This window comes from Schistocerca serialis, chromosome 1 (assembly GCF_023864345.2).
Source record: "Schistocerca serialis cubense isolate TAMUIC-IGC-003099 chromosome 1, iqSchSeri2.2, whole genome shotgun sequence".
Classification (NCBI taxonomy): Eukaryota; Metazoa; Arthropoda; class Insecta; order Orthoptera; family Acrididae; genus Schistocerca; species Schistocerca serialis.
In genome coordinates this window covers 876,718,151-876,739,025 of record NC_064638.1, presented here as the reverse complement: position 1 = coordinate 876,739,025, position 20,875 = coordinate 876,718,151, and positions in this window count along the sequence as shown.

Below are 20,875 nucleotides of genomic sequence, written 5' to 3'. Positions count from 1 at the left end.
TTTTTTAGCAAAATCAGAACAAAAATCCCGCGTTTTTTACTTTTTTACAAAATCTTCAATTTTACACTCAATTCATTCAGTACTGAAAAGTTCTATGGAAATGAAACTTCATGCCAAGTTCCAGATTCGTCATAACATTAGTTCAGGAGATGCAAGAAACCAAACTTTGAATTTTTTTCCGGCGCCTATTGTTTTTTCTGATTTACCTACAGTTTTCTGGCTCAATATGGCTTGTAAAATTCTTTTCATTATTACTCTTAAGAGAGCGCATAAAGTTGTACAAGATGGCCAAACTTTATTTCTTTACAAAAACTATATTACAGCTCAAAGTCGCCAAAAATTTACGCTGGCTCTGTGCGAGTCGTAGTCAGCCAAGAAATATTCAGCACAGGGTGGGTTGCACAGCGGGGGCCGATCTGGTCCCGGCGGCGGCTCCGAGGGACAGGCTCGCAGCGCAGGTAGCTGGATTATGCCGCAGGTATCGGCGCCTCAGCACACAAAGCAGATTGCGCGCCACCAGCAGTCAAAGGGTTAAATTTCTATCTGTGTAACATAAAAAAGATAATGCCTGAAATGTCATTCCAAAACATAAAACAAATTAAGAGGCATAAATATTGGTTATCTCAAGACACCTGCAAACTACCATGACCTACCAGTCTTTCAGCTGTTCTCCAGTTCCATCACAGGAGATGTTCCATGACTCGTTCCAAAGAAATTCTAGTCAGCAGAGATACTAAAGTCCTTTTCATGCAGACATATTGATAATATTCTTGTTGGTTGGTTGATTGATTTGGGGGGAGGGGACCGAACTATAAGGTCATCGATCCCATCGAATTGGGGAAGGAACCATCCCAGCATTAGCCTGAAGTGATTTAGGGAAATCGCAGAGAACCTAAATCAAGTTGGCCCAATGTGGGTTTGAATAGTCGTCCTTCTGAATGGAAGTCCAGTGTGCTAACCATTGCGCTATTTTGCTCAGTGATAAAATTCTTGTACTGGGCAGCAGATCTAACACTTAAGTACTGATTGTGCTTGATTTCTTGTACTGATATCCTAAATATTTTTTCAGGCTCATTATGAATGTGTTAACTGCAATGGTATCATGATGGAAGCATGCGTTAATAATACAGATGCTGATATTCTGTAGACCTTTACCATAAAAAATAAACCTCAGAGGGATGAAACGTGGCTTACCTGTTCTCCCAATGCAAAACAGCATCTTGAACAAGTGTATAAAGTTTGGAAGGTAGGAGACGAGATACTGGCAGAAGTAAAGCTGTGAGTACCGGGCGTGAGTCGTGCTTCGGTAGCTCAGTTGGTAGAGCACTTGCCCGCGAAAGGCAAAGGTCCCGAGTTCGAGTCTCGGTCGGGCACACAGTTTTAATCTGCCAGGAAGTTTCAAGTGTATAATTCTCAGCAAACTCCACCAAAATGATCACTTCACCATCTTCAAGATTTCTTTCATGTGTCTCACATATGAACTTTGGTATTTTGAAATAAAACTGTTGGTTGTCAAACCTTGAATTTCTTGAACCAGTTCCTTTATAAACTCTTCTACAGTTGCACAACATACCTCTAGTGTATCCTTGTCAATAAGAACCCATTGTTTCTATTCTAACATTTCTTCCAAATCATATTCTTTGAAAACAACTCCCACGTAAGTTTTCAGGTCAGGTTTCCCAGGATACTGTTCACAGTGTTGTAGGATCTGTCTTTTGATTCCAAACAACATAGAATGGTCTTGAAGTCGTCATCCCTGACTGACAGGTATTGCAGCCAACACCAGTTTGGTATTTTCATATATTCACAAATTGATCGTATAGCAGCATCACTAACTGTAATACACCACTTTGGCCTAAGTCTACAAAACTTTGAGCAGCCCATTTCACTGCCACATTGTTTACAATAGGCTGTGAATCCTTCTTTCAAGTTAGAAAGTGGAAGGCATTTCTGCTTATGAACTTTTTCACCATCCACTCTTACTGCTACGTATAGTAACCATTTTTGCCTGGGCACAGCCAAGAAAATTAAACATTTTCACATACACTTAGGACTTCATGTTTAATATATTAGCCTTACATTTTACAGGTACTGCCAAGAAGTTTGCCGCGATCTTTATGACACAACCATTATGATTGACAAGGTACCCAACTGCAGCCTAGAGAACACTGTGACTACTATATTCCAAGAAGTTCTAGCTTGGTTCACTGCAAATGGTCTGTCCCTCAATGTTAATAAGACTCATTTCATTCAGTTTCAAACAGTAAACAAAAAAATGGAAAATGTTGAAATAAAATGTGGACACAAAGAAATAATGAAAGTTGTATCTTCCAAATTTCTGGGTTTACATATTGATAACAAACTAAACTGGTCTGTCCACATGACTGACCTATGTAAAAGACTGAATTCAGCAGCATTTGCCACTCACTCAATTGCATCTGTTTGTGACATGGAAACAATCAAAACTGCATATGTTGGTTATTTCCATTCACTTATGACATAAGGCATCATATTCTGGGGAAGTTAACCACAAGCAAAGAAAGTCTTTGTTGCACAGAAGAGAGTTATCAGGATTATGAGTAGAATGCATCCTAGATCTTCTTGCAGAAATTTATTCAAACAGGTGGGGATCCTCACCATGCCTTGTCAATACATCTTGTCACTAATGTGCTTCGTGAACAAAAATTATGCAATTTACAAAATGAATAGTGCATACCATGATCACAATACAAGAAGAAAACATGATCTTCACAAAGATTTAAAAAATCTCAGCATGGTACAGAAAGGAGTTCATCATTCAAGTATAAAAGTGTTCAATAAACTTCATGTCCATATCAAATCAGTCATTGGTGATGTTACTAAATTCAAAACAGAGCTAATACTTTATTTTTTGGATAATTCTTTCTATTCATTACAGGAATTCTTTGATAATGTGTAAGGATAATTCTTTCTATTCTTTACAGGAATTCTTTGATAATGTGTAACACTTCTTGAATTTGTGTTTAATTTCATGCATTTCTAATAGAACTGATTGTGTAGATTAACATATCACTTGTTGGTAGAATATTTTTTAGACGAATTACTTTAAATTTGTTTATGTTTTCATCTATGTCATTACTGCACTATTATGCATGCTATCATCTAGTCATTACTATACTATTATCTGTGTTGTTATCTGAATTTTTGTTTCTAATTATTTGACATGTGGAGGTCCTTTTTCGTGTATCTGCTTATATATGTGAAATTGGTTGCCCCACAATAATCTACATGTGGCTATTTCTGTAATAACCTGACATGTTCTACATCCTAGCGATACATTCACGTCAAGGATACACGGAACTCGAAAATAAATAAATAAAAGTAAATTTAGTTTCCTTGTCTGCTTCACCATTCTTACAAATATACAAAACCCTTTTGCTGTTTGTTCTACACTGTGTGCCATAGCTGCTAGGAGGCAGGGTCAAAATTTGAACTTTGTTGAATGACTTAAATGATGCATTTTAATTTTTAGTTCATTGATTTAAATGGTGATTTACTTACATTTCTGGCATTGCTTCATCACTTGTTTTTCCATAAAATGCTTTCTGAGTTACTGCCTTATATACCCCCATTGAATCTCTTTTGCTAATTCACGGAAGCTTTCATGGTGAATCTCTAAGGGATGCTATTGAAGAATTCACTGTGTAACAAGTACCAAATGCATCCATATAATCAGCAGAAATTGATTCTTGCTCATCCAGAGGCTGTAGTTGTGTATAAGCAAATTCTTGTCTACATCTGGAACAAAGCTTCTGGCCAATATAGAAAATTTTATTAGTCAGCAGTATCAACTTTTCAAAATGAGAAATGTCAGTTGGGTGCTAACTCTTCTTAACTTTTTGTTTGTTTTCTCAAATGACTTACAGCAGGTATTTCGCAGAAATTGAAGTTTTGTCATATCAGCAGGGTATGGTATGAACAAATCTGGGGCAAGTCCAGATCCAAGTTCTAAAAGCTCATACATACATACATTAATCCTTTTTCCATATACCATGAACATGACATTTCATAATGATGTAGGACATATCACTTCAATATAAACGTATCACTGCCTATGTAGATCAACACCTTCAACCCATTACATGCAGTCTCCCATCCTTCATCAAAGACACCAACCACTTTCTCGAACCCCTGGAATCCTTACCCAGTCTGTTACCCCCGGAAACCATCCTTGTAACCATTGATGCCACTTCCCTATACACAAATATCCCACACATCCAGGGCCTCGCTGCAATGGAGCACTTCCTTTCACGCCGATCACCTGTCACCCTACCTAAAACCTCTTTCCTCATCACCTTAGCCAGCTTCACCCTTACTCAAAACTTCTTCACTTTTGAAGGCCAGACATACCAACAATTAAAGGGAACAGCCATGGGTACCAGGATGGCCCCCTCGTATGCCAACCTTTTTATGGGTCGCTTAGAGGAAGCCTTCTTGGTTACCCAGGCCTGCCAACCCAAAGTTTGGTACAGATTTATTGATGACATCTTCATGATCTGGACTCACAGTGAAGAAGAACTCCAGAATTTCCTCTAAAACCTCAACTCCTTTGGTTCCATCAGATTCACCTGGTCCTACTCCAAATCCCATACCACTTTCCTTGACTTTGACCTCCATCTGTCCAATGGTCAGCTTCACACATCCATCCACATCAAACCCACCAACAAGCAACAGTACCCCCATTATGACAGCTGCCACCCATTCCATATCAAACGGTCCCTTCCATACAGCCTAGGACTTCGTGGCAAATGAATCTGCTCCAGTCCTGAATCCCTGAACCATTATACCAACAACCTGAAAACAGCTTTCGCATCCCGCAACTATCCTCCCGACCTGTACAGAAGCAAATAACCAGAGCCACTTCCTCATCCCCTCAAACCCAGAACCTCCCACAGAAGTACCCAAAAAGTGCCCCACTTGTGACAGGATACTTTCCAGCACTGGACCAGACTCTGAATGTGGCTCTCGAGCAGGGATACGACTTCCTCAAATCCTGCCCTGAAATGAGATCCATCTTTCATGAAATCCTCCCCACTCCACCAAGAGTGTCTTTCCGCCGTCCACCTAACGTTCGTAACCTCTTGGTCCATCCCTATGAAATCCCTAAACCACCTTCCCAACGCTCTGGCTCCTACCCTTGTAACCGCCCCCGGTGTAAAACCTGCCCCATGCACCCTCCCACCACCACCTACTCCAATCCTGTAACCCAGAAGGTGTACACAATCAAAGGCAGAGGCACGTGTGAAAGCACCCACATGATTTACCAACTGCCCTGCCTACACTGTGACGCTTTCTATGTGGGAATGACCAGCAACAAACTGTCCATTCGCATGAATGGACACAGGCAGACAGTGTTTGTTGGTAATGAGGATCACCCTGTGGCTAAACATGCCTTGGTGCACGGCCAGCACATCTTGGCACAGTGTTACACAGTTCGGGTTATCTGGATACTTCCCACTAACACCAACCTATCCGAACTCCGGAGATGGGAACTTGCCCTTCAGTATATCCTCCCTTACCATTATCCACCAGGCCTCAGCCTCCCCTAATTTCAAGTTGCCGCCACTCATACCTCACTTGTCATTCAACAACATCTTTGCCTCTGTACTTCCGCCTTGACTGACATCTCTGCCCAAACTCTTTGCCTTTTACATATGTCTGCTTGTGTCTGTAGATGTGCAGTTAGATATGTGTGTGTGTGTGTGCGAATATATACCCGTCCTTTTTCCCCCCTAAGGTAAGTCTTTCCACTCCTGGGATTGGAATGACTCCTTACCCTCTCCCTTAAAACCCACATCCTTTCGTCTTTCGCTCTCCTTCCCTCTTTCCTGATGAAGTAACCGTTGGTTGCAAAAGCTTGAAATTCTGTGTGTGTGTTTGTGTGTTTTTTGTTGTGTCTGTCTACCAGCGCTTTCCCGTTTGGTAAGTCATGGAATCTTTGTTTTTAATATATTTTTCCCATGTGGAATGTTTCTTTCTATTTTATTAATATAAGTTTTCTTTACACAAAATAATTAATAAATTTTTTTTCAGGTGCTACCTCATATCTAAGAATTCATCTACTGAGTATAAGGAGTTGTCATCCAGATATTCTTTTGATTTGCTTTTAAATGTTGGCTGGCTATCTGTCAGAGTTTTAATACTATTTGGCAAATGACCAAAGATTTTTGTGGCAGCATAATTCACCCCTTTCTGTGCCAAAGTGAGATTTAATCCAGAATATTGAAGATCATTCGTTCTTCTAGTGTTGTAGCTATGCACTTCGCTGTTACTTTTGAATTGGGATGGGTTATTAATGACAAATTCCATAAGTGAATATATGTATTGCGAAGGTACTGTGAATATCCTGAGTTCCTAAAATACATCTCTGCAAGGAGATCTTGGGTGGGCTCCAGCAATTATTCTGATTACGTGCTTTTGTGCAATGATTACTTTCTCTCTTAGTGACTAATTGCCCCAAAATATGACATATGAAAGCAGAGAATGAAAATTGGCATAGTAGGCTAATTTATTGATATGTTTGTCACAAAAATTTGTGATAATCCTAATAGCATTAGTAGTTGAACCTAACCGTTTCAGCAGATCATCAATGCGTTTCTTCCAATTCAATTTCTCGTTGATTCCCATACCTAGAAATTTTGAGTATTCTGCCTTAGCAACATACTTCCATTCATAGTCTATATTTATCAATGATGTTATGCCATTTATGATACAGAATTTTATAAACTGCGTTTTCTCAAAATTTAGTGAAAGACATTATTTGCAATTTCCTCAGCTGATTCTTGCTTGTTGGGTGTGATTACTATACTTGTAGCATCAGCAAAAAGAACTAGCTTCGCATCTTCACGAATATAGAGTGACAAGTCATTAATGTATATATTAAGAATAATAAGGGACCCAAGAATGAACCCTGCAGGACACAATTCTTGATACCTCTCCAGTTAGAGGACTCTGCTGGTTTTTGCGAACTATCTGTACTGTTAATTTCAACCTACTGCAGTCTTCCAGTTAAATATGAATTAAACTGTTTGTGTACTGTCCCACTCATACAACAATACTTAAACTTATCTAGAAGATTTTCATGACACACACACAATTTAAAGCCTCTGAGATCACAAAATATCCCAATGGGTGATGTTCGGTTTTTCAGTGCATTTAATATTTGATCAGTGAAAGCGTATATAGCATTTTCTGTTGAAAAGCCTTTCTGAAAACCAAACTGACATTTTGTTAGTACTCCATTTTTACAAATATGTGATGCTTCTCTTGAATATATTACTTTTTCAAGAATTGTGGATAAAGCTGTCAGAAGTGAGATTGGTCAATAGTTGTTAGCATCAGACCTATCCCCTTTTTTATGCAATGGTTTAACAATAGCGTATTTCAGTCTATCTGGAAAAATGCCCTGTTTCAGTGAGCTACTACATATGTGGCTGAGAAACCTACTTATTTGTTGGGAACAAGCTTTTGGTACTCTATTGTAAATGCCATCAATTTCATGTGAGCTTTTACTTTTGAGTGACTGTATTATTTTCCTAATTTTTGTAGGACAGGTGGGTTGAATTTCAATTTTATCAAGTATCATGAAATAGGTTTAATTTTAAATTAGCATCATGTTTCCTGTACACCTCATTCCAGTGTAACTGTTGCAAGCTTTCCCCACAATTCTGAACTGTTAAATCGTTCATTGAACACACTGTTTTGGAGGACTGTTTTGCATTACTGTATGGAGCAATACCATATACTGTAACCAGCTGTGCATCATGATCAGACAGATCATTCTTAACAGGAAAAGTTTTGTTTGATTAAATTTATCTTGGTCTATGAAAACATTATCTATCAGTGTACTGCTTTCCTGCACCACCTGCGTAGGAAAATCAATAACTGATGTCAAATTGAAAGAACCAAGTAATACTTCAAGGTCAAGCTTTCTATCGGACTCTTCCAGAAAATCTACATTGAAATCCTCACAAACAATAATTTGCTTTCCTATGTCTGACGTATAGGATGACAAAGAATCCAAGTTTTTTTAAAAATAGTTAATAATTTCTCAATGGGGACCTATACACAGCTACAATCATAAACGTGCCATTATTTAGTTTAAGCTCACATGCACATGCTTCTATAAGTTGCTCTATGCAAATTTATTAAGTTTCCAAATTTTTCACACTATGACTGATAGAGTAGCATGGAGAACTGCATCAAATCAGTCTCAGGACTGAAGACCACAACAACAACAACAACATGACTGATTTTAACATACATGGCAACTCCTCCTCTCTCCATAGTGTCTCTACCTACAGGTGCTTTACCATTTCCATACCTGTGACTATATGATGTTCAGGCAGGCATAGTACATCTATTCCACCCTCAGTTTCATATCTTCTAAACAAACAAGAATCTCATCTACATTGTTTTTTAATCCCCTGATATTCTGATGCAACATATTAACATTACTTTTCACTGTGCGAATCTTGTGACATCTTTGTTCAATGATGACATTTACTTCACTGGCTTAACTTACTTTTCATTTTCATCAACATGCATTTCGCCCTTTACTTTAAGGCACATTCAGCAGACTCTAGAATGATATAGTTTTGTTTTGATATGCGATATTTGTGGGTTATAAAAAAAGTTCATGTTTTATTTTTTATGTAAATAAGTGATTACTTAGTTCTTCTTGTTTCCTCTCATCCGTAGAAGGCAAAATGTATCTGGAGGAACTAAAATACATTACAGCAAGAAAAGACTGTTTTCATTTACAAAACGAATATTTCTGAGCTTGCTGCATATGATGACCATGCAAATAAACTTGATAAAGCACAAAGTAGTTCAGTCACCAAACTCTCAATGCAAGCTATCTGATATCAATTTTCATATGGTTTATTGCTGTTTATTGCTTGAAGTTGATTTTTACATAACTGAACTTGTATTTTAGTGAGATAAAAGCAGTTTTCACTGACTTTACTTTGTGTTTCCTCATTAATGTCACATTCTAGAACATAGGTTGTGTATAAAAATAATAAACTTGAATGATGTTTTTCATCCACAAGGTTGTGTGGATCAATATAGCTTCTGAAGCTTAAAGAATGTTCTTTATAGATATTTAGTTACGTGTTTATTTATCTTTATTTTATTATTTATTTATTTTCGTATGCTTTATATCCTTGATGCAAGTGTATCGCTAGGATGTAGAATGTGTCAGATTATTACAGTAATAACCATATCTAAACGGTCATCAGGCTTACAGAAGCACTGATAAATGGCAATGATGCAAGATACTGAATTCTTAACTCTCATACAAAAGACCAGTATTGAATAACAGCCCTAGAAAAAAAAAAGAAAATCTAAAATCCAAAGTCTTGCAGATTAGTGAGTGGTAGGCTGTATGATGTTGTCCAGGGTAGAGCACGGCTGTACCATTTCTGTGTTGGAGCATCATTATTAGTTGAGCCCCGAGTCTCTGCAAATATGTGATAAGAATTGGTTATCACAAACAGAATATTTTTCTTGCAAAATGGGGTTGGGGGAGGGGGGGGGGGTTCTGGGAATAAATGTGAATTTGAGGCATATCTTCTGTTCTGCTTGAGGGAACAGAAGGTCTTGGTGCATAGATGGAACACCACTATTGGAGATTATTGCAGAGGGTGGCGAAAATGATGTCCACAGAGGCTCTTTTGCTTGTGCCTGTTGGATGTATGTCTATGCTGAGCAAAAGAGTGGGACACCTGGTAGGTACTGGTCGGTACATTTAATTTTGCAATCCACTCGAGTAATACGATTGTTGCCCAGAAAGTAATGCACCACATTTTTTCCTTTTTTTTTCCTGATTCAGAAACAGTCCTACAAATGCAAAACATTACGTATGTATTATTTGAAGTCTCCTGAGTGAGTGTGCCAAGTTTTTGTCACTTCCCACAGACAGCTTAGCTGCAGTACAATTTCAAAATAGCATCTGTAGGTGATGTACATTAAAAGAAATGTGCAGCCATTGCATGTGTCACTGCAGAGAAAGAAACTGCGGGGAATATTCACAAATGCTTGTGCAGAGTCTATGGAACATTTGCTATTGGCAGAAGTACTGTTAACCACTGAGCGTGGAGGGTGAGGTCATCAGAAGGCAGTTCGGCAGAGTTCCACAATTTGCAGCAGTTGGTGAGACCATCCACAGCTGTCACATCTGACATGTAGCAGCGAGCTGATGTTTGGGCCAGTAAAGGATTCCAGTTGTGGAAGACATTTTGAGGATGATGAGCTGATTCACACAGTGAAGCACTAGCTCCACCACCAGGACAAGGACTAGTACCGACAGGGCATACATGTCCTTGTTTTGTGCTGGATGAAGGCCATAGAATGGGATGGAAAAAAAGGGTGTGTAAATAAAATACCAGTCTTTTGCATATGTAATTCTCACTATGTTCAATAAAGAAATGATGAAGAAAACAATGTGGTGCATAGTTTCTGGGAAACCCTCTTAAACCATGGTGTGGATGGTTTTGTTTGTGACCCAATAGTATCACTGGTACAAAATAATATATATATAAAAGATGATGTGACTTACCAAATGAAAGTGCTGGCAGGTCGACAGGCACACAAACAAACACAAACATACACACAAAATTCAAGCTTTCTCAACAAACTGTTGCCTCATCAGGAAAGAGGGAAGGAGAGGGAAAGACGAAAGGATGTGGGTTTTAAGGGAGAGGGTAAGGAGTCATTCCAATCCCGGGAGCGGAAAGACTTACCTTAGGGGGAAAAAAGGACGGGTATACACTCGCACACACACACATATCCATCCACACATATACATACACAAGCAGACATGTGTGTGTGTGCGAGTGTATACCCGTCCTTTTTTCCCCCTAAGGTAAGTCTTTCCGCTCCCGGGATTGGAATGACTCCTTACCCTCTCCCTTAAAACCCACATCCTTTCGTCTTTCCCTCTCCTTCCCTCTTTCCTGATGAGGCAACAGTTTGTTGCGAAAGCTTGAATTTTGTGTATATGTTTGTGTTAGTTTGTGTGTCTGTCGACCTGCCAGCACTTTCATTTGGTAAGTCACATCATCTTTGTTTTTAGATATATATTTCCTACGTGGAATGTTTCCCTCTATTATAACTATATATATATAAAAACAAAGATGATGAAAATTACCAAACGAAAGCATTGGTATGTCGATAGAGACACAAGCAAACACAAACACACACACAAAATTCAAGCTTCCACAACCCACGGTTGCTTCATCAGGAAAGAGGGAAGGAGAGGGAAAGACGAAAGGATGTGGCTTTTAAGGGAGAGGCTAAAGAGTCATTCCAATCCCGGGAGCGGAAAGACTTACCTTAAGGGGGAAAAAGGACAGGTATACACTCGCACACACACACACACACACAGACACACATGTCCATCCGCACATCTACAGACATAAGCAGACATATGTAAAGGCTAAGAGTTTGGGCAGAGATGTCAGTCGAGGCGGAAGTACAGAGGCAAAGATGTTGTTAAATGACAGCTGAGGTATGAGCGGCGGCAGATTCAAATTAGCAGAGGTTGAGGCCTGGTGGGTAATGGGAAGAGAGGACATATTGAAGGGCAAGATCCCATCTCCGGAATTCTGATACGTTGGTGTTGGTGGGGAGTATCCAGATAATCCGGACGGTGTAACACTGTGCCAAGATGCGCTGGCCATGCACCAAGGCATGTTTAGCCACAGGGTGATCCTCATTATCAACAAACACTGTCTGCCTGTGTCCATTCATGTGAATGGACAGTTTGTTGCTGGTGATTCCCACTTAGAAAGCTTCACAATGTAGGCAGGTCAGTTGGTAAACCACTTGGGTGCTTTCACACGTGGCTCTGCCTTTGATCGTGTTCATCTTCTGGGTTACAGGACTGGAGTAGGTGGTGGTGGGAGGGTGCATGGGACAGGTTTTACACAGCGGGCGGTTACAAGGATAGGAGCCAAAGGATAGTGAAGGTGGTTTGGGGATTTCACAGGGATGAACCAAGAGGTTACGAAGGTTAGGTGGACGGCGGAAAGACACTCTTGGTGGAGTGGGGAGAATTTAATGAAGGATGGATCTCATTTCAGGGCAGGATTTGAGGAAGTCTTATCCCTACTGGAGAGCCACATTCAGAGTCTGATCCTGTCCCGGAAAGTATCCTGTCACAAGTGGGGCACTTTTTGGGTTCTTCTGTGGGAGGTTCTGGGTTTGAGGGAATGAGGAAGTGGCTCTGGTTATTTGCTTCTGTACCAGGTCGGGAGGGTAGTTGTGGGATGCGAAAGCTGTTTTCAGGTTGTTGGTATAATGGTTCAGGGATTCAGGACTGGAGCAGATGACCCATGGCTGTTCCCTTTAATTGTTGGTATGTCTGGCCTTCGAAAGTGAAGAAGTTGTGAGTCAAGATGAAGCTGGCTAAGGTAATGAGGAAAGACGATTTAGGTAGGGTGGCAGGTGATTGGTGCGAAAGGAAGTGCTCCATCGCAGCGTGGTCTTGGACGTGCGGAATATTGTGTACAAGGAAGTGGCATCAATGGTTACAAGGATGGTTTCTGGGGGTAACAGATTGGGTAAGGATTCCAGGCATTCGAGAATGTGGTTGGTGTCTTTGATGAAGGATGGGAGACTGCATGTAATGGGTTGAAGGTGTTGATCTACGTAAGCAGAGATACGTACTGTGGGGGCTTGGTAACCAGCTACAATGGTACGGCCAGGATGATTGGGTTTGTGAATTTTAGGAAGTAGGTAGAAGGTATGGGTGCGGGGTGTCGGTGGGGTCAGGAGGTTGATGGAGTCAGGTGAAAGGTTTTGTAGGGGGCCTAAGGTTCTGAGGATTCCTTGAAGCTCTGCCTGGACATCAGGAATGGGATTACCTTGGCAAACTTTGTATGCTGACGCAGTCCCTCAGCCACATATTCCCGACGATCAAGTACCACGGTCGTGGAACCCTTTTCGGCCGGAAGAATGACGATGGATCGGACAGCCTTCAGATCACGGATAGCCTGGGCTTCAGCTGTGGTGATGTTGGGAGTAGGATTAAGGTTTTTCAAGGATTGAGAGGCAAGGGTGGAAGGGAGAAATTCCTGGAAGGTTTGGAGGGGGTGATTTTGAGGAAGAGGAGGTGGGTCTCGCTGTGGCGGAGGATGGAACTGTTCCAGGCAGGGTTCAATTTGGATAGTGTCTTGGGGAGTTGGATCATTAGGAGTGGGACTAGGACTATTTTTCTTCATGGCAAAGTGATATTTCCAGCAGCGAGTACGAGTGTAGGACAGTAAATATTTGACAAGGGATGTTTGGTTGAATCTTGCAGTAGGGCTGAAAGTGAGGCCTTTGGATACGACAGAGGTTTCAGACTGGGAGAGATGTTTGGAGGAAAGGTTAACTACTGAATTGGGGTGTTGTGGTTCCAGATTGTGTTGATCAGAATTTTGAGGTTTTGGGGTGAATGGAACTGGAAGTGGGAGATTGAGTAGATGGGAGAGATAGGGTCTGTGTGCAATGAGAGGAGGATGATTTTTGCTGGAGAGGTTGTGGAGGTGGGAAACCAGGAGATTGGATAGTTTTTTGAGGTGGAGGGTGGCATGCTGTTCTAATATGTGGTTGGGCTGTAGGAGGATGCTCTGAACAGCCGGTGTGGATGTGGGAGAGGAAAGATTGAGGACTTTTATTAAGGATAGGAGTTGATGGGTGTGTTCATTGGCAGAGATGATGTGTTGGTGAAGGATAAGGCAGGTGAGGGCTATGGATTGTTCAATTTGGAACTGGTATAGGGACTGATGAAAAGAAGGGTTACAGCCAGAGATGGGAATTTTAAGTGTGAGGCCTTTGGGGGTAATGCCAAATGTCAGACAAGCCTGAGTAAATAAAATATGAGAGTGTAATCTGGCTAGGGCGAAGGCATGTTTGCGGAGGGAATGTAAATAAAACTTGATGGGGTTGTTGTGGAGATGTTGTGAGGGTGACATGGTATTAGAAGGTGGAAAGTGTAACATGAGGCTGAAATGAAAATGAAAATAAAAATATATGGGGAGAGATAAAGGTGAACTAGATAGCAACTGGAGATCTGGTGTGAAAAAAGTCGAAAAAGTGTTGGTTAAATCTCAGCTATGTTGATGCTGTGGTGAACTTGGGTTGGCAAACAACGATGTGTACAGAAGTTAGGTGGTTGTGTTGCCTCCAAAACACATTAAAGGGTGGAGAAATTTGTGAAAATTTCGAAAAAGGTGCAAGCAAATATATTAAAAGGAGTGTTTTTATGGTGGCAGATTATGAAAATGAGGCTAACAATTGTCTGACGAAGAAATAATGATGTTAAAACCTGTGGGAAGTGGCTAAAATGATCAGTGATGTGGGAGAAATGGAAATGGAAATAAAGCGAAAGTCGTTAGAACTACCAGAAATGGTTGTTTAACAGGTGAAAGGAACTGTTTGTGAACTGGGAATGGTGGATTTTATAGCAGTGGTAGTGTTGAAAGCGGAAACAATTTTTTGGTTATGGTTTGGAAGTGGGTTATGTATTATCGAGTATATATAGGCAGGATAAAATTGTATGGTAGATTACGGTAAAAAGGAGAAGGTGAATACAAAGTGAAACTACTTGCACAAACAGAAAGAGAAAGTAAGATGACAGAAAATATTTCGAAATGCAACAGTGACAATAACAAACGTAATTGTTGGGTTCAATTTAATGATATGAATATAACTGAGGCAAACATTAACGTGGGAAAAACATATCTGAAAACAAAGATGATGTAACTTACCAAACGAAAGTGTTGGTATGTTTATAGAGACACAAACAAACACAAACACACACACAAAATTCAAGCTTTCGCAACCCACGGTTGTTTCATCAGGAAAGAGGGGAGGAGAGGGAAAGACGAAAGGATGTGGCTTTTAAGGGAGAGACTAAGGAGCCATTCCAATCCCTGGAGCAGAAAGACTTACCTTAGGGGGAAAAAAGGACAGGTATACATTTGCACACACACACACACATATCCATCCCCACATCTACAGACACAAGCAGACACATGTAAAGGCTAAGTGTTTGGGCAGAGATGTCAGTCGAGGTGGAAGTACAGAGGCAAAGATGTTGTTAAATGACAAGTGAGGTATGAGTGGCGGCGACTTCAAATTAGCGGAGGTTGAGGCCTGGTGGGTAGCGGGAAGAGAGGACATATTGAAGGGCAAGATCCCATCTCCGGAGTTCTGATACGTTGGTGTTGGTGGGGAGTATCCAGATAACCCGAACGGTGTAACACTGTGCCAAGATGTGCTGGCCGTGCACCAAGGCATGTTTAGCCACAGGGTGATCCTCATTACCAACAAACACTGCCTGCCTGTGTCCATTCAAGCGAATGGACAGTTTGTTGCTGGTCATTCCCACATAGAAAGCTTCACAGTGTAGGCAAATCAGTTGATAAATCATGTGGGTGCTTTCACACATGGCTATGCATTTGATTGTGTACACCTTCCGGCTCACAGGATTGGAGTAGGTGGTGGTGGGAGGGTGCATGGGACAGGTTTTACACCGGGGGTAGTTACAAGGATAGGAGCCAAAGGGTAGGGGAGCTGGCTTGGGGATTTCATAGGGATGAACCAAGAGGTTACGAAGGTTAGGTGGATGGCGAAAAGACACTCTTGGTGGAGTGGGGAGAATTTAATGAAGGATGGAACTCATTTCAGGGCAGGATTTGAGGAAGTCGTATCCCTGCTGGAGAGCCACATTCAGAGTCTGATCCAGTCCCGGAAAGTATCCTGTCACAAGTGGGGCACTTTTGGGGTTCTTCTGTGGGAGGTTCTGGGTTTGAGGGGATGAGGAAGTGGCTCTGGTTATTTGCTTCTGTACCAGGTCAGGAGGGTAGTTGCGGGATGTGAAAGCTGTTTTCAGGTTGTTGGTGTAATGGTTCAGGGAGTTTGGAGGGGTTGACTTAGAGGAAGAGGAGGTGGGTCTCGCTGTGACGGAGGATGGAACTGTTCCAGGCAGGGTTCAATTTGGATAGTGTCTTGGGGAGTTGGATCATTAGGAGTGGGACTAAGATTATTTTTCTTTGTGGCAAAGTGATATTTCCAGCAGAGAGTACGAGTGTAGGACAGTAAATCTTTGACAAGGGCTGTTTGGTTGAATCTTGGAGTAGGGCTGAAGGTGAGGCCTTTGGATAGGACAGAGGGTTCGGATTGGGAGGGAGGTTTGGAGGAAAGGTTAACTACTGAATTGGGGTGTTGTGGTTCCAGATTGTGTTGATCAGAATTTTGAGGTTTTGAGGTGAGTGGAGCTGGAAGTGGGAGATTGAGTAGATGGGAGAGACTGGGTCTATGTGCAATGAGAGGAGGTCGAGGTTTGCTGGAAAGGTTGTGGAGGGTGAGTGAGTTGCCTTTCTGAATGTGGGAAACCAGGAGATTGGATAGTTTTTTGAGGTGGAGGGTGGCATGCTGTTCTAATTTGTGGTTGGGCTGTAGGAGGATGCTCTGAACAGCCGGTGTGGATGTGGGAGAGGAAAGATTGAGGACTTTTATTAAGGATAGGAGTTGACGGGTGTGTTCATGGCAGAGTTGATGTGTAGGTGAAGGATAAGGCAGGTGAGGGCTATGGATTTTTCAATTTGTAACTGGTATAGGGACTGATGGAAAGAAGGGTTACAGCCAGAGATGGGAATTTTAAGTGTGAGGCCTATGGGGGTAATGCCAAATGTCAGACAAGCCTGAGTAAATAAAATATGAGAGTGTAATCTGGTTAGGGCGAAGGCATGTTTGCGGAGAGAATGTAAATAAAACTTAATGGGGTTGTTGTGGAGATGTTGTGAGGGTGACATGGTATTAGAAGGTGGAAAGTGTAACATGAGGCTGAAATGAAAATGAAAATAAAAATATATGGGGAGAGATAAAGGTGAACTAGATAGCAACTGGAGATCAAGTGAGAAAAAAGTCGAAAAAGTGTTGGTTAAATCTCAGCTATGTTGATCCTGTGGTGAACTTGGGTTGGCAAACAACGATGTGCACAAAGGTTAGGTGGTTGTGTTGCCGCCAAAACACGTTAAAGGGTGGAGAAATTTGGGAAAATCTTCGGAAAAACTGCGTGTAAATGTGTTAAAAGGAGTGGTTTTGTGGTGGCAGATTATGAAAATGAGGCTAACAATTGTCTGACGAAGAAATAATGACGTTAAAACCTGTGGGAAGCGACTAAAAATGATCAGTGATGTGGGAAAAACGGAAATGGAAATAAAGCGAAAGTTGTTAGAACTATCTGAAATGGTTGTTTAATAGGTGAAAGGAACTGTTTGTGAACTGGGAACGGTGGATTTTATAGCAGTGGTAGTGTTGAAAGCGGAAACAATTTTTTGGTTGTGGTTTGGAAGTGGGTTACGCATTATTGAGTATATATAGGCAGGATAAAATTGTATGGTAGATTACAGTAAAAAGGAGAAGGTGAGTACAAAGTGAAACTACTTGCACAAACAGAAAGAAAAATTAAGATGACAGAAAATATTTCGAAATGCAACAGTGACAATAACAAACGTAATTGTTGGGTTCAATTTAACGATATGAATATAACAGAGGCAAACATTAACGCGGGAAAAATATATCTAAAAACAAAGCTGATGTAACTTACCAAACGAAAGTTTTGGTATGTTGATAGAGACACAAACAAACACAAACACACACACAAAATTCAAGCTTTTGCAACCCATGGTTGTTTCATCAAGAAAGAGGGGAGGAGAGGGAAAGACGAAAGGATGTGGCTTTTAAGGGAGAGGCTAAGGAGTCATTCCAATCCCGGGAGCAGAAAGACTTACCTTAGGGGGAAAAAAGGACAGGTATACATTCGGACACACATACATATCCATCCACACATCTACAGACACAAGCAGACATATGTAAAGGCTAAGTGTTTGGGCAGAGATGTCAGTCGAGGCGGAAGTACAGAGGCAAAGATGTTATTAAATGACAGGTGAGGTATGAGCAGTGGCAACTTCAAATTAGCGGAGGTTGAGGCCTGGTGGGTAACGGGAAGAGAGGATATATTGAAGGGCAAGTTCCCATCTCCAGAGTTCTGATACCCGGACAGTGTAACACTGTGCCAAGATGTGCTGGCCGTGCACCAAGGCATGTTTAGCCACAGGGTGATCCTCATTACCAACAAACACTGTCTGCCTGTGTCCATTCATGCAAATGGACGGTTTGTTGCTGGTCATTCCCACTTAGAAAGCTTCACAATGTAGGCAGGTCAGTTGGTAAATCACTTGGGTGCTTTCACACGTGGCTCTGCCTTTGATCATGTTCACCTTCTGGGTTACAGGACTGGAGTAGGTGATGGTGGGGTGGGGGGGGGGGGGGGGTGCATGGGATAGGTTTTACACTGGGGGCAGTTACAAGGATAGGAGCCAAAGGGTAGGGGAGCTGGCTTGGGGATTTCATAGGGATGAAACAAGAGGTTACGAACGTTAGGTGGATGGCAAAAAGACACTCTTGGTGGAGTGGGGAGGATTTCATGAAGGATGGTTCTCATTTCAGGGCAGGATTTGTGGAAGTCGTATCCCTGCTGGAGAGCCACATTCAGAGTCTGATCCAGTCCCGGAAAGTATCCTGTCACAAGCGGGGCACTTTTGGGGTTCTTCTGTGGGAGGTTCTGGGTTTGAAGGGCTGAGGAAGTGGCTCTGGTTATTTGCTTCTGTACCAGGTCAGGAGGGTAGTTGTGGGATGCGAAAGCTGTTTTCAGGTTGTTGGTGTAATGGTTCAGGGATTCAGGACTGGAGCAGATTCGTTTTCCACAAAGACCTAGGCTGTAGGGAAGGGACTGTTTGATATGGAATGGGTGGCAGCTGTCATAATGGAGGTACTGTTGCTTGTTGGTGGGTTTGATGTGGGCGGATGTGTTCAAATGGCTCTGAGAACTATGGGACGTAACGTCTGTGGTCATCAGTCCCCTAGAACTTAGAACTACTTAAACCTAACTATCCTAAGGACATCACACACATCCCTGCCCGAGGTAGGATTTGAACCTGCGACTGTAGTGGTCACGCAGTTCCAGACTGAAGCACCTAGAACCGCACGGCCACACCGGCCGGTGACGGATGTGTGAAGCTGGCCATTGGACAGATGGAGGTCAACGTCAAGGAAAGTGAACAGAGAATCACTAAGTTTCAGAAGGCCTATGAGCTAACATGGATGTATTACAACAAGAAGTGCATTTCGAGAGATGCAAAATTAAGGTACTGTAAAACAGTGAATTTTACAGAAGTAATGTATGCAGGTGAAACAATGGTGATTGATGGTCATTCAAAAATTAGAAAATAGAAAAGAAAGAGAGAATAAATTCTCAGGAAGATTTAGGTGCGAATCAACAAAAACGGCTTTTGCATGAAGAGACCATAATACATGCTTTGTTTGAAGACCAACACAGTAACAGACAAAATCAGAAAATGCCGAGCCAAATTTTATACACATATCTACAAGATGGAATACTCCAGAACAACAAGAGAACTTTTCAGTATTATAACAAGGAGTAAATGTGTGCACAGAATGGCTGAAAGAAGTCCAGAGGGATCTGCAGCAAATCAACATAAAAAATCTCAAGGACCACCCTGAGTGCCGGAATAAAATCACAAGTGTGAAGTTTGAGGAAAGAACATTGTGCCAGTCTGGTAAAAAGTGGACAGAAGAATGGGAGGAGTAGGATTTCTGAGAGGATGGAGAGTTTTTGGGAAGCAAAGAAGAAAAATGTCTGGAGATGAAATTATGAATTCAAGTTCAGTTGCTCTCCTAAAGGGGAACATTTGTTATTATAATATCTTATATGTGTAAAAAGAAAAGAACAAGAGGAAGGGAAAAAAATAATAATATGATTCTTTGCAATGGGGTTCCAATGTTGGTGAGTTGCTTCTAACAGGTGTTGCTGATGGAACTGTCTCGTTGATGGCTTTATTCACCATGCATCATACAGTATTACGATGGTGTGCGAGGCATGTTGTAATACCGGATATGGCTACACATACAGGGGACACTATGGCACCTTGATAGCATCAACTATAACCATATGGGTGAACAGCTGCAGAAGTCCATGTGAGAAAATGTTTGCTCTGTGCCATGACAGGCTGGTGCTGCTGGAATGAGTTGCTACATTGTCTATGTGAATTCTTGGAATGCATGGGCTGGGGGAGTTGTAGCCTCCTGCCTCTCTGTGAGGTCTGCTGCAACACAAATTTTCTGTCCAGAAACTAGTTTACTCGGGGCTAGATCAATGTCTGTTTTAATAGTGGTTCTCAAGCCAAGTAGTACAACGGGCAATGCATCACTCCATTTATTGTTGTGGCACACGAGCACTGCTTTGAGCAGCAATCTATCCTTTCCATAATTGGTTCTTAGATTTGATTTTATGTTTGTGGCATAGATTGTTAAAATTGTTCCATGACACACTTCATTTTCATTGCTGTTTCTCCATTGCTTCAACAGGATTGGCTTTTCTTCTCAAACACTATTAATGATAGTTCTTCATAATTACAGGATTGTTTTTGTTTGCTTTTTTTCCCAGTATCAAAAGATGTGCAAAATTGCATGGTCTGGGTCATTTTCTCACAATTAAATTACAAGGTTCTGTATCAAACACAATTGGATGGATAAAAAAACGACTCACCAAGCAACAGCTGGAAAAAACACAATTAAAAGTTAAGGAAATATGCAAGCTTTTGGAGCCAATGGCTCCTTCTTCTGGCAGATGATGTGAAGGGGAAAGAAAGTGGATGAAGGAAAGGAACAGGGGTAAGGTTCAGGGAATAGCGAGAGTTAAGAAAATTTGCCCAGAGCTCCGGGTCAGGGGAGACTTATCGGATGGGATGAGAAAGAAACA